Here is a 13,136-nt window from a genome sequence, read left to right on the forward strand (position 1 = left end):
TATGACACTTTTCTAATCCTTAAGTCTTCTATTTAAAAAGAAAAGGTTTGCTTGACATGAGTCATTCTTAAAGAACTCATATCCAATTCCACTGCATGACATTTAAATTAGTTGACCATTTTAGCAGTATGTTTTGGTTCCTGTCAAAAAAAAAATTGTAATTCTATCAGTTCACAATTTACTAGAGCATGAAATAAACAAATTATAGAAGTTCTGTTTAGATTTTCCTAAAAAATCTACAAACACACACACTCTGTAACAAGTCCCAAGCCAAAGCATGAGTTTTCAAACATTGCCAGTATTCTATCTTCATTGAGAAAATACAAAAAGGACATGTTTAAGTGCTTCATAGTAACAATGCATTAATTATGAAATGCTATTTCAAATACACACATGAGAAGTAAAATCACATGAGCAAGACCAAGCACATAACTGTGTCAATTATTCATTATTGTTTCTTAGGAACCTTAAAAGACTTATCCAATTTTATCAATTATAGTAGCAAAAATAAGTCACAGTTATATAGCACTTTACAGTTTGTACAGGCCTGTTTTTTAATTGAAGTATAGTCAGTTTACAATGTTGTGTCAATTTCTAGTGTACAGCATAATGTTTCAGTCATACATATACACACATACATTCATTTTCACATACTTTTTCATTATAGGTTACTACAAGATATTGAATAGAGCTCCCTGGGCTATACAGTATAAACTTGCCATTGATCTACTTTATATATAGTAGTATCTGCAAATCTTGAACTCCCAATTTATCCCTTCCCATCCCCTTCCCACTGGTAACCATAAGTTTGTTTTCTATGTCTGTGAGTCTGTTTCTGTTTTATAAATAAGTTCATTTTTGTCTTTTTTTTTTTTTGAGATTCCACATATGAGTGATATCATATGGTATTTTTCTTTCTCTTTCTGGCTTACTTCACTTAGAATGACAATCTCCAGGTCCATTCATGTTGCTGCAAATGGCATTATATTATACTCCTTTATGGCCAAGTAATATTCCATTGTATAAATATACCACAACTTCTTTATCCAGTCATCTGTCGACGGACATTTGGGTTGTTTTCATATCTTGACTATTATAAATAGTGTTGTTATAAACATTGGGGTGCATGTATCTCTTTGAATTAGAGTTCCCTCTGGATATATGCCCAGAATTGGGATTGCTGGATCATAAGGTAAGACTATTTTTAGTTTTTTGAGGAATCTGCATGCTATTTTCCATAATGACTGCATCAAACTACATTCCCACCAACAGTATAGGAGGGTTCCCTTTTCTCCACACCCTCTCTAGCATTTATCATTTGTGGACTTTTTAAAGATGGCCATTCTGATTGGTGAGAGGTAATATCCCACAGTAGTTTTGATTTGCATTTCTCTGATAATCAGCGATATTGAACATTTTTTTTTTCATGTGCCTACTGGCCATTTGTATGTCTTCATTGGAGAATTGCTTGTTTAGGTCTTCTATCCATTTTTGGATTGGGTTGTTTTATGTTATTAAGTTGTATGAGCTGTTTATATATTCTGGAAATTAAGCCCTTGTCAGTCTCATCTTTTGCAAATATTTTCTCCTATTCTATAGGCTGTCTTTTTGTTTTGCTTATGGTTTCCTTTGCAGTGCAAAAGCTTATAAGTTTAATTAGGTTCCATTTGTTTACTTTTGCTTTTATTTCTATTGCCTGGGTAGACTGCCTTATGAAAACATTGCTAAGATTTATGTCAGAATATGTTTTGCCTATGTTTTCTTCTAGGAGGTTTATTGTATCTTGTCTTATAGTTAAGCCTTTAAGCCATTTTGAGTTAATTCTTGTGTATGGTGTGAGGGAGTATTCTAACTTTGTTGATTCACATGCAGCTGTCCAGTTTTCCCAACACCACTTGCTGAAGAGACTGCTGTTTCTCCATTGTATATTCTTGCCTCCTTTGTTGAAGATTAATTGACTGTAAGTCTGTGGGTTTATTTCCGGGCTCTCTATTCTACTCCATTGATCCATATATCTGATTTTGTGCCAGTACCATGCTGTCTTCATGACTGTAGTTCTGTCTGTCTGGGAGGGTTGTTCCTCCTGCTTCATTCTTTTTCTTCAATATTGCTTTGGCAAATCTCAGTCTTTTGTAATTCCATACAAATTTTAGGATTATTTGTTCTAGTTCTATGAAAAATGTTCCAAGTAATTTGATAGGGATTGCACTGAACCTGTTAGATTGCTTTGAGTAGTATGGCCATTTCATGAATATTAATTCTTCCAGTCCAAGGGCTTATACAGGCATCTCATCTGATAAATAAGTTCCTATGAAAGAGCAGCACTCTTTGGAGAAAGTGAAATTTAATGGAAAGAAGATGGGTTTTGGAGTCAAATGTGGATTTAAGTCTTTGTTCTACCCCTTACGAATTGGATGAACTTGGGAAAACCAGGGGATATCTTTGAAACTCATGTACACATATATACATATGACTTAAAAAGCCTACTATTACAAGATTTTCATGATGATTAAATGAAATGATAATGCATAGCATCCAGCATGCACATATGCTCATAACTGTTGGATTTTTTTCTCCTTCTAATTCCCCACTTTGAAGAACCTAGCTCCACATGCATTTTTGCATACTCAACTTTAACTAGGCTTTACTGCACTCAAAACATCTATTTTTATTCTGCTCAGTATTGCTGAGTTTGTCAGAACTATATGGGGCCATGAAACCAAAACAAAGAACATAGCCACTGAGAAAAGATTCCTTTCTATAAAGGGATGTAATTATTATAAAGGTTGCTCACTTTAATGCTGCAGAACAACTGTACTAAATAAAAGGAGTTTAGGAGACAGCAAAAAGACAAATCATGATGAATGGTTCAAATCACGAACAGGAAATAAACAGGTCCAACCTGAAAGTTGTACATTTTGGTAAAAGAGCCTAGCCTAGTTTTTAAACAACTAAATTCAATGAAAGAACACTAAAAATGGCAGAACAAACATGGTACGAGTAGTTGAAGACGTTTTTATAAACCAATGATATTTTGAGCTGTATTCAGGTAGGCATTGTGCCAAAACTCAATGCTCAAAATAATTTCATTTGAATAGAACACTAAAAAAAAATACCTCAATTAAAAATTTTAAAATCCAAGTATTAGAGGCTCAGAAGGGCTTTTATGATCATGAGGATATCAAATTCCCTAGTTTTTCAAATGGAGGAGTTAGAACTCTGGGAGGGTAAATGACTCAGGTCCAGGACCACACATTTGAACAGGAGTAAATGTGGGAACAGTTTCAAAGTCATCTAATTTTTGAGTCCCCTGTTTCTGCTACTAATGATTATGTGTCTGATCCTAATGTCAGGGGTGGGTCTCTCTATCCTGTGGGTCTGTGTACATCCTACCTATTTCTGACAATTTAACCAAGACATGGAAATTAATATTTCCATCAGTTTCTACAGGAAATCCTATCACAGCCAAAATTTCTTGTTTCGTATAAACTTTGCTGAAAGGTCAGGAGTCATGGGAGGGAGGGGGAGTTAAAGCCCAGTATTAGCAAAGAAAATTGACATCTGGATTAAAGGATAGTTGAATAAACAGAGCTCGAGAGACACACAGAGATTTATCTCCCTGGAGCTGCGTGTTTACATTTCAAAGGAGGCTGAAACCCTGAGCTATTTTGTTTGTTTGGCCAAGGGTTATAAAAATTTAGGGACCAGAGAAGATTCATTTACATTAGGGACAAAGATATCTCTCCCTCTGTCCAGAGGGGAGCAGGGCAGCTGTCCAACTCCTTTATAAATGTTCAGATTTATAATTTCAGGCTTCCTGCAGTACAAACCCTGTAAGCAAAGACGACAGGGCCCCTCACTGAGTTGCTGCAGGGACGGAGGGGAGGGGGGCAGTGTGGTTATTGCTGTCGGTAATCATAAGTCTGACTGCAGAAACCTCCTGTTTTCTTTCAGGGCGAAATTAATAAATATAGACATTAAAATATATCAATAATGTATTTTCCCCAAGTTAAGATGACTTATTACTGATTATTACTGATTGGCTATTACTTCCTCATTGACCTCTTTCTATTTTCATTCTCCTTCTTTAATGGAAACACAACTATTTAAGAATTTACTAACCAGATTCAGCACTAAGAGCTTTATATGCATCAACTTATTTAATGCTTACAAAAAGCCTATGAAGAAAGTGCTTTTATTCCCATCAAATTGTTGGAAAAAAACTGATCAACAAACTTGACCAACACAACAGGTGAAGAGCAGAGCTAAAACAGCCAGTGAATTGCTAAATTCTAACATGTCTCTTTTGGGTCAGAACCTATGTTATTTCTCCTGCTCTGCACCAAACGCCATTATAATGTCCAAGATAGCAACCTTGACTTATCAAATTCAGAAGCTGCTGGCACGTCTCAAATGCTCTAATCTTAGCAAAATAATCTTACCAATTACTATTTGATGGTATTTGTGTATCTGACAGTATGAAAACTACATGCATGTGTGTAGGAGATAATATCCACACTCTTATCCTTACTCTGAAAGTCTCTAATATCATAGGGACTGAGGGCTGAGAGTTCAGGAGTTTGTTTCAAGAAAGGAACACAAGTCTTAATGATAAATGCTTGGTCCAGGATGATAACTTTGGTCCAAATACTGAAAAGCATTTTACATGTGTTGCCAAGAGAAGAAAACTTCATGCTCCTTAGACTAACCTTGCTCTTCAGGGACCAGAAGTTCCAGCAGTTCCAGCAGCACCTGGAGTCTTGTTACAAAGCAAGGTGGTGAGCCCTGTCTGCATTTTTATAAGATTCTCAATGCACATCACAATTTAAATTTTTAAAATTTTTAATTGAAATGTAATTGATTAACACATTAAAATTAAAGAAGCAATTCTTTAGAACAGTTTTAAGGCTTTAAGGTTTTCCCTCTGAGACCCACTGATGAAAAGTAAAACCAAGCCATCCCCCTGTTCAGGTGCTGCGTCAGAGAACTGCCGCCGTTAGACCCTGAGTCATGTGCTGTCTGCTGCTTATCCTGAAGTTTTCCACAAGTCCCAAAATAAGGCAAGAGAAAGTTCTCAGACAGTGTGATGTGGCATGACTCTGCAATAAATAGTCTGTTTAAAACAGAGTGAATCATAAGTGTGATTTACACTGAGAGGACAGACTCATGAATACTGATTCTGTACTGGAAAAAGATGTTTTCAGATGCGTTGACTTTTCTCCAGATCAGATTAAAACCACTTTGCCTTTAACATCAAAAGGTTTCTGATGTGATACTTGAACATCAATCCAGTTTATCCCATTTTTCTTGACAGATTTTATTATTCCAGTAGATCTAAATCACAGGTGCTGCTCAAAGAACGGAACCAAAGAGAAGCTGCCGCCCCCTCTCTTTCGGACAAAGAATGCTCCCCGACCCCTCCTCCCGACAGAGCTTTCACTCCCTGTCCCTAGGATGTCCAGACCCCCATCATGACGACCTTCTTTTGCACGTTTGGTTATAGGAATGGCACAGATTCATTTCTTTCCTAAATAACTACGAGAGGCAAAAAAGGGTCAAATTTACAGGAGTACAGAGCTTGAGAAAACCACAGATTCCCTCCCGTGTCTCTGTCTGTCTTCCCCAGTTTCCTTTGCAGACTGCTGGTCTGGTCCTATCCCGTAAATTCTGGGCAGGATTCTTCTCTTTCTCACTTGCCTCACTCTTAAGAAACTCCTCTGTACTTACATGCTGATGTGGAGGGATTATCTTCATTCTAAACCTGTCTCCTGAGCTCCAGAACTGCAGAGCCAATGGCCTATCTCCACGGGTACCTCAGGCTCAACCGACCCACAGCGGAACTCAATACCCTATTTCAAAAGCTCTCCTCAGAGCATTTTCCATCTTTGGAAATGCTAACTCCATTCACCTAGATGTTCAAACCAGAAACTCCACAGTTATCTTAGAGGCCTCACACAAACCATAAAGTCATTTAAAATTTTTTTTTTTTTTCATTTTCTGGAGTGAGTTCCTTACCCAAGATTTTGTTGATTGCCTCGGTGTTAGCTCTCCTCGTGGACTAAAATTTTCGTTTCAGACTCTTCTTCAGAGGGAGCTTTTGGATTTCACATTTCTCTTTCTCGCTTTCTAGCGCCTTGACTTTCTTCTAGCCATTTTGCTCTTAGCTCTACTTGACCGCTGAGACCTCCTTTCCAGAACAGAGTTCTTACATGGGTGGCTGACACCAGAGGCTGTCAGTGAGGAGAAAAGAGATTTGGATGTGCAATGGAGGGGTGGCTTCTCCCAGGGCCAGCCTCCAAGCCTTCCTCTGTCTCCTCTGATCTCTAAAGGTTACGCTGACCCACACCCTGGGTGGGCAGTAATCACAGCCTTTTCAGGTGCCTCCTTTCATGGTTGGGAATCCCTGCTTAGGTGCTAAATTCAAAGATGTGAGTGGGGCTCTATTCTTGGTATCCTTTTTATTTAAATAAATTTTTCTATTTGAGAATAGTTTTTAGATTTACTGAAAACTTGCTAAGATAGTACAGAGTTCTCATACATCCCCCACCCAGTTTCCCCTATTACTAACATTGTGTATCAATGAATATGATACATTTGTTACAATGAACCAATAGGCATATATTACTATTAACTAAAGTCCATGCTTCATCCAGATTTACTGACATTTACCTAATGTCCTTCTGTTCCAGGACCCTATCCAGGATACCACACTACATTTTGGTGTCTCTTTCATCCCAGACATCCTGCTAGAGCTGAGATCTTGGCTGCCCCTGGCTGTTTCTGGACCAGAACTCAAAGGGCCCATGGGTTCCATGCTCCTTTATTGCTGTGTGTTTGTTCCCCCTTTTCTAGCCCATAGAGATTTTTTTTTTATTTATACAAGAAGATATATCTTCTTAATTGAAAAATGTTAGTTATTATCTCCCCAAACTTCTAAAACCTGAAATCACAGGACTGATTGGAAAATTGTCCTCTTCTTCATTTCCAGCTGGTCACCAATTCCTCTAGATTTATGTCCATCACTTCTCTGAAATTCTCTCCTCTCATAGTGCCTCTGCCTTAGATTAGGACCTTGTCACTCTTCATTAATATATTTTGATACTTTGCTTTTTATTTAACTTTTACTGTGTGCTTACTCTGAGACAGAATCTATTAAGCAATTTGCACACATTATCTCATATAAACCGTATTACAAACCTGAGTGATACAGGGTAATATTCCCACTTCCCAAAGGAAAATCAAAAGTTCAGACACGTTAAGTGACCTGTCTAAGGTCACAGAGCTATTTAGAATAGCTGTGTGAGTATCCAAAACCAGGTGTCTATAATTCCAGAGCCGAAGCTCTTAAGCAGTGCAACATGATATCTAATTAGCCCTTATGCTGTATATCTAAAAGAATATTGTTCCCAGGTATGTATGTGTGTGTGTATATATATATATATATATATATATATTTCCCCAACCTATTCTTCATATGATGCACCAAACATCTGTGAAAGTACCTTATTAAGGCACCCTACCAGGCAAAAACCTTTGACAATTCTCAAGGTGTCAAGATTAAGTCCAAAGTCCGTGGTACAGCATACAAGATTCCCTATTTTCTGGCCTTCCATCTTTCTCAACCCTCATCTCCAACTGGCAGCTGTCAACGGTAGTCATTCACATATTAAATGAACGACTAAGCATCCTTAAAACTGCCCACTGAACTGAGATTCAGACAGGCTTATAGAGGGGTGGAGGTGAAAAATAAATGAGAACATGAAGAGAGGGAATTACTATTTATATCCTTCTGTTTCCTATGTAAGTGCCTCTCTTTGGCCATCTCCATCCCATCCCACTCAGCCTACGTTTATTTACAAGAATGTTTCTCATATCACAAAAGATCCGTAATTTGAGAGAATTATTTAAAGCAGGAAGTGAAACTTTACAGCCCCAAACAGCACATCAGATACTCTGTTTCTTTAGAGTCAACATGATTCTGCTGCTTTCGCTATATATTGACTCACTTGAAACAGTGCTTGAAAAAGACCTCAAGGCACTAAAATTACCTAATTGAAAATGAAATTGTTTTGAATTAGTCTATGAGACTCTCAATAAATAGAGTCACAAAGTTCAATTCTCTGTGGGCATCTCTGATATTTTATCTCCAATATACTACTGATGATAATTTCTGCCCCCTTTGGCTCAGAGAACTAGGAGAGGAAATCAATGTCCTTTCTATCAATGCATTAAAATTTAAGCAACAAAATAAAGTCCAAGGATTCTTGAGTGCAAATCCTGGCAAATAAAAACCACTGTGATTCAGCAGGTAGGCAGGCACTAAATTCTTACTGACTTCTCTGTGGTGAACCATCCTCTGTATACTTAATGTCTTAAAACTTAGTGTCCACATGACAGAATGTACCATTAGACTTAAGATTCTAACTTACGAGACAGACTTACCAAATAAATGACCAAACAGATAGAGGAAATGGGATGCTAAGATTTGTTGGCCACAGTTATGCAGACAATATAGGCTTTCTCTCCTAGGACACAGCCATCCAAATTGCTAAAGACCTATTCATATGATATTTTAAAAGTATTTACCTTTGCTACCTTCAAACATAAATGGTAATATGAAATAGGTTAAGCAATAGATCACTTTACTTCAAAGCCATCGCATTAATTTCTCTCAGTAGATATTTTTACCTACTAAAAGCCATTAAGCTAATTTGCTGAACACAGTATTTTCTGTATCCTGAAATCATGTTTCCATTAAAAATTCACATAGCGTTTTATTCAGATTGTACTGACACAAAGGCTTTTTATCTCATAGTTTGTCCTGATGATGCAATGTTTGAAATAGTGGTTTTAAAAGAGCTTACTAAAAGCTCGTTTGCATGTAGATGTGCACATGATTTATATCGAATCTATTGCGAATGGTCACTGAAACATTTATAATTGGGTTATTCAAAGTAATTAACTATAGTCAAAGTCCTTTCAAAACCTCTAGCAGAAATAGCAAATAGAAGCATCCCCCTCAATTATGTCTCGCTTTTAACCATTTTTATACTCTTCTAAGTAATATTCTTTGGTCAGAGTTGTGAACATTGAGAAGCCTAAATCTTTCAGGTTTTTTATGTGGGAAAATGTCATTAGACATGAAGTGGAAAGAAATATCACATCTTGAAAAACCAGGAGATCTCAATTGCCTTCTAAAATATATTTTTTTGTTCAGTGTAATTGACATGACATTGGTAGTTTCAGGTGTGCAACATACCAAGGGGACCTCAATAGTTTTACCTCTCAATGTGCGCAAGATCCTAGAAGCTCTTTAAATTGACGCTCTTTAAAAAACAGGAATACTGGGGAAATTTAGACATATTATTTCACTGTTCAAACTGCCATTAATTCTATCCCTGCATGTTTAAAATAAAGTAGGTGTTTCTTAATAATCTGTCCTTTTCTTCCCCTAGCGCTGGCTCGGTGAAACAGAAGGTTCCTATAAACACTGGTGGGTAGAAAGGGCAAGTTTTGATGGCCAGCAGTGCTGAAGGACTTATTTTCATAGCAATTTAGCAAATTTCAAATAAAATCATGATGATTTCTCTACCACAAAGCAGTGACAATTTTAATTATTCTACGACTTTAACCAGTATATCTTGAATTAGGCTGCTTAAAAATCATTACATAAACTGACAGGTATAATTTTTTTTTCTGTTGTAGAAATTCTTTTGGGGTTTAACTTTAATATAAGAAAGAAGCTAATTATTTTGCTCTGAGTGCTTTATACCAGTAGTTATTGATTTCACCTTATCCATATTTTTTATTATTGTCTAATTTTTTTTTATTAAAGTATAGTCATTTTATAATGTTATGTCAATTTCTGGCATCTAGCATAATGTTTCAGTCATATATATACATACATATATTCATTTTCATGTTCTTTTTCATTATAGGTTACTACAAGATATTGAATATACTTCCCTGTGCTGTACAGAAGAAATCTGTTGTTTCTCTAGTTTATATACAGTAGTCAGTATCTGCAAATCTCAATTATTGTTTTTAATAAATTGTAAGTTATGCTGCAACTCACACACCAACACCAGCACCAGTAGCTCAGGGAAACCTCTGGGTATTGACATTTCTTAATCCATTTATCACAGCCATGATTAAGCTGTGTTTCTTGATCCTGGGCTGATTACTTCTGACAGAGAACAATAACAGAATTAGGGCAACAAGGAGCAAGCCAAATGTACAAAATATGGAGCTAATTCTGTAAATTAGAGTTGGCCAGTTTACCTGGCACATTATAAACACTACCAGTCTACAGGGGTATCAAACATAGTTTTCTTCCTCCTGAGTACACCTACTACTGCTTAGTAAAATCTAATTAAAATTATATAAATTTTCAGTGAAAAAAAAAAAATCTAATCTCTCTTGAAGAAACAAAGCTTTCATATTTATTCTAGAGTTGAGAAAGAGTTCTGCCTGTGAGTTTCCCTAGGCCTCACGTTTAAAAATGGATTTTAAATGGAACTAAAAAATGACGTGAAATAAAAACCCATTCAAATACTCTAACACATAGACACACAGATACAGGCTCTCATACACTGGATCCCAAGGTCTGCTTATCCCACAAATGAACTTAAGATTGAACTTGGATTTTCTTCAAATTCCACTATCTTAATAAAAATGGCCCTTTTGGGGGGCAGTGGTAATCAGGCTTATTTATTTGTTTATTTTTAGAGGAAGTACTGGGAACTGAACCTAGGACCTCATGCATGCTAAACATGAGCTCTACCATTTGAGCTATACCCTCCCCACAAAATGGCCCATTCTTATGCATTGTGCATCAAAAAGAAAAGGCACTTCTACTTATGTACCAGTCTTTAAAATCTGTGAAAAGCCCAGGTCAATTTAGGGAATTCCAGATTCCATGTATAACAAGGAACCCTCAGCAATGGAATAATTTTCCCTAAACATTCTCATGACCCAGAAAATAGAAGAAGTCATCAAACTGTCAGAAGAAACTTGAATTCAAAATAAAGTTGCTTTTCTCAAGAACATAATTTAATTTGAACCCTCAGAGCAGTTACCAATTTTAGTTTCTGTGCTTATAGACAGTGACCTGTATGCCAAGTTGGTTCTTGTGATTAAATCAGAGAGACTTCCTGCTTTTACATGAAGACTCCTCTAGCTTGGAGAGAAAGTTCTGGCTCAGTGATGACCTAGTTTCATGCTGCAGAATGTGTCGCCTCCAGCAAGATTAGCCTTTTCCTTTTTCACTTCCCCCTCTCTCATTACAGTATTTTCACTTTAGGGTTGATCTTTCTTATTCTTATAATTAAAAAGTCTGGCTTTACAATGAGAGGCATATAAGTTACATCATGATATTTTAAAATGCATGGTGTATAGCAATTAAAAAGCAGTTAAATATGTGTCTTGCTTTTCCCTTTTTAGAGTTTCCAAACTAGTTATTACTGTTTTAATTTTGTCAACTACTCAGAAGAATTCCCAGGGAAGACCTAATTCTGTATGCTTCCTTTTCAATATGTACGCAGCCTGGGATTAGCAAGATTTAAATTTGTATTTAACTGTGTTTCATTAAGTCTGGAATGTTGACGGTATTCAATTCTGAAGGCATGGCAAAGGACAGGATCAGTGGATTTCAGATTTTTACAATTTCACATAAGAGTAAAATTTCAAAAGAATATTTTTGGAACATTTCCTAACTTAATTTTGACAAGCAGGGAGATTTAAAAATAACACATCTTATTAAACAAGTTCTACCCTGATAGATACCCTGCCATCATTTCACAGGAGACAGTACATTTTAACATGAGGAAGCAGAAAAGACAAGAAGAGAGGAGGCAGGGAAGAAGAAAGGAACGAGGAAGGATGAGAGAAAAGAAGGAAAAGATGGTCACTTTAACTGAATAAATATAATTTCATGAAAAACCACCATTCTTTGTTCAATCCATCTGTTTCACCATTAATGGTATGGACTAGAGCTTGGGAAACCTCTCTTGAGATCTCTGTCAATGACCTAATTTCATCTGTGTTTTTGTTTTTGAGAAGAGAACTTGACCCGAAAACATGTAGAAGATAAGCTTATTAGTTATCAGCCTATTGAGATTCTTTCCTCGGCTTTGCCACTACTTCCACTGTGACATGAATAAGTCACTCAACTTCCAGAGACTTCCTTCCACATGGCAGCCAGAATCAGTGTCCCCCTCGCCCTTCAGGAATTTTATAAGCATTGATTGAATCCAACAAGTATTTGTCAGTCACCTAAAAAACTGACAACGTGTATGTTAAAATACTTCGAAATCTATTCATGTTGATCACATGTGCGGAAGTTGTAGCCAAGTATGAGGGGAGTTTGGGCTGAATTCTAACACTATTCTAAGCAGAAGGAAACACTTACATAAAGCCCACAGGACATCATAGAGAAGGACACCTTTGGGAAACCACAAGAGCATGGCTGGAGTGTGCAGCTGGGGTCTGAGACTAAGCTAGAGAGTAAATGAGGGGGAGCGTGAAAGGTTTACAGAACAAGCACCTTATCTTGTGGGGAATGAGGAAGCAGGGTTTTAGCAGGGGATACGTGAGGAAATCCAGAAGGATCAGGGCAGGAGGGCAGGGATCATGCCGTCTCATGGATGCCACATCTTTAATGCACAACAACAAGCTCCCTACTCTTCACAGAGGACTTCCAAGTTCCAGGTACTATTATAAGTGCTCCATGTAGACTACTTCATTAACTTCCTCCAACAGCCCTTCCAGGAAGCATTAATTTTATATCCTTTATGAGTGAAGACACTGAGCTTTGAGAGTTTAAGTACCTTGTTTCTGGTCACATAGCTAGCAAGGGGGAATGGGATTCCAACTTCGACATCAGATGTCAGAGGCCAAGTTCCTCACCACTGATCCACCCTGCCTCTGTGAGCCACAGAAAGAGCTCCACAGGCAGCATGGAGTGAATGATCGCCCTTCAGCCTTCCTGCCATTGACCAAAACCATTACGTCCTTTGAGAGCCAATCTTTGTACTTTCCCAGGCAAGTTGACGCCTAAACCACTCTCAAGAGGTCACAGCTGTACTTGAAAAAACATAAACCAAACTTCCCAGTAACACAGACTCAAATTTTTTATC

At 37.2% G+C, this 13,136-nt stretch overlaps 1 protein-coding gene across 3 annotated transcripts in view; it reads right to left on the reverse strand.

Annotated features, from left to right (window-relative positions):
* OXR1 (oxidation resistance 1) overlaps positions 1-13,136 on the reverse strand; it is a 302,119-nt gene that overhangs the window by 173,767 nt on the left and 115,216 nt on the right. The gene's annotated exons all lie outside the window — the stretch shown is intronic.

The sequence above is a fragment of the Camelus ferus genome, chromosome 25, assembly GCF_009834535.1.
Source record: "Camelus ferus isolate YT-003-E chromosome 25, BCGSAC_Cfer_1.0, whole genome shotgun sequence".
In the NCBI taxonomy this organism is placed as follows: Eukaryota; Metazoa; Chordata; class Mammalia; order Artiodactyla; family Camelidae; genus Camelus; species Camelus ferus.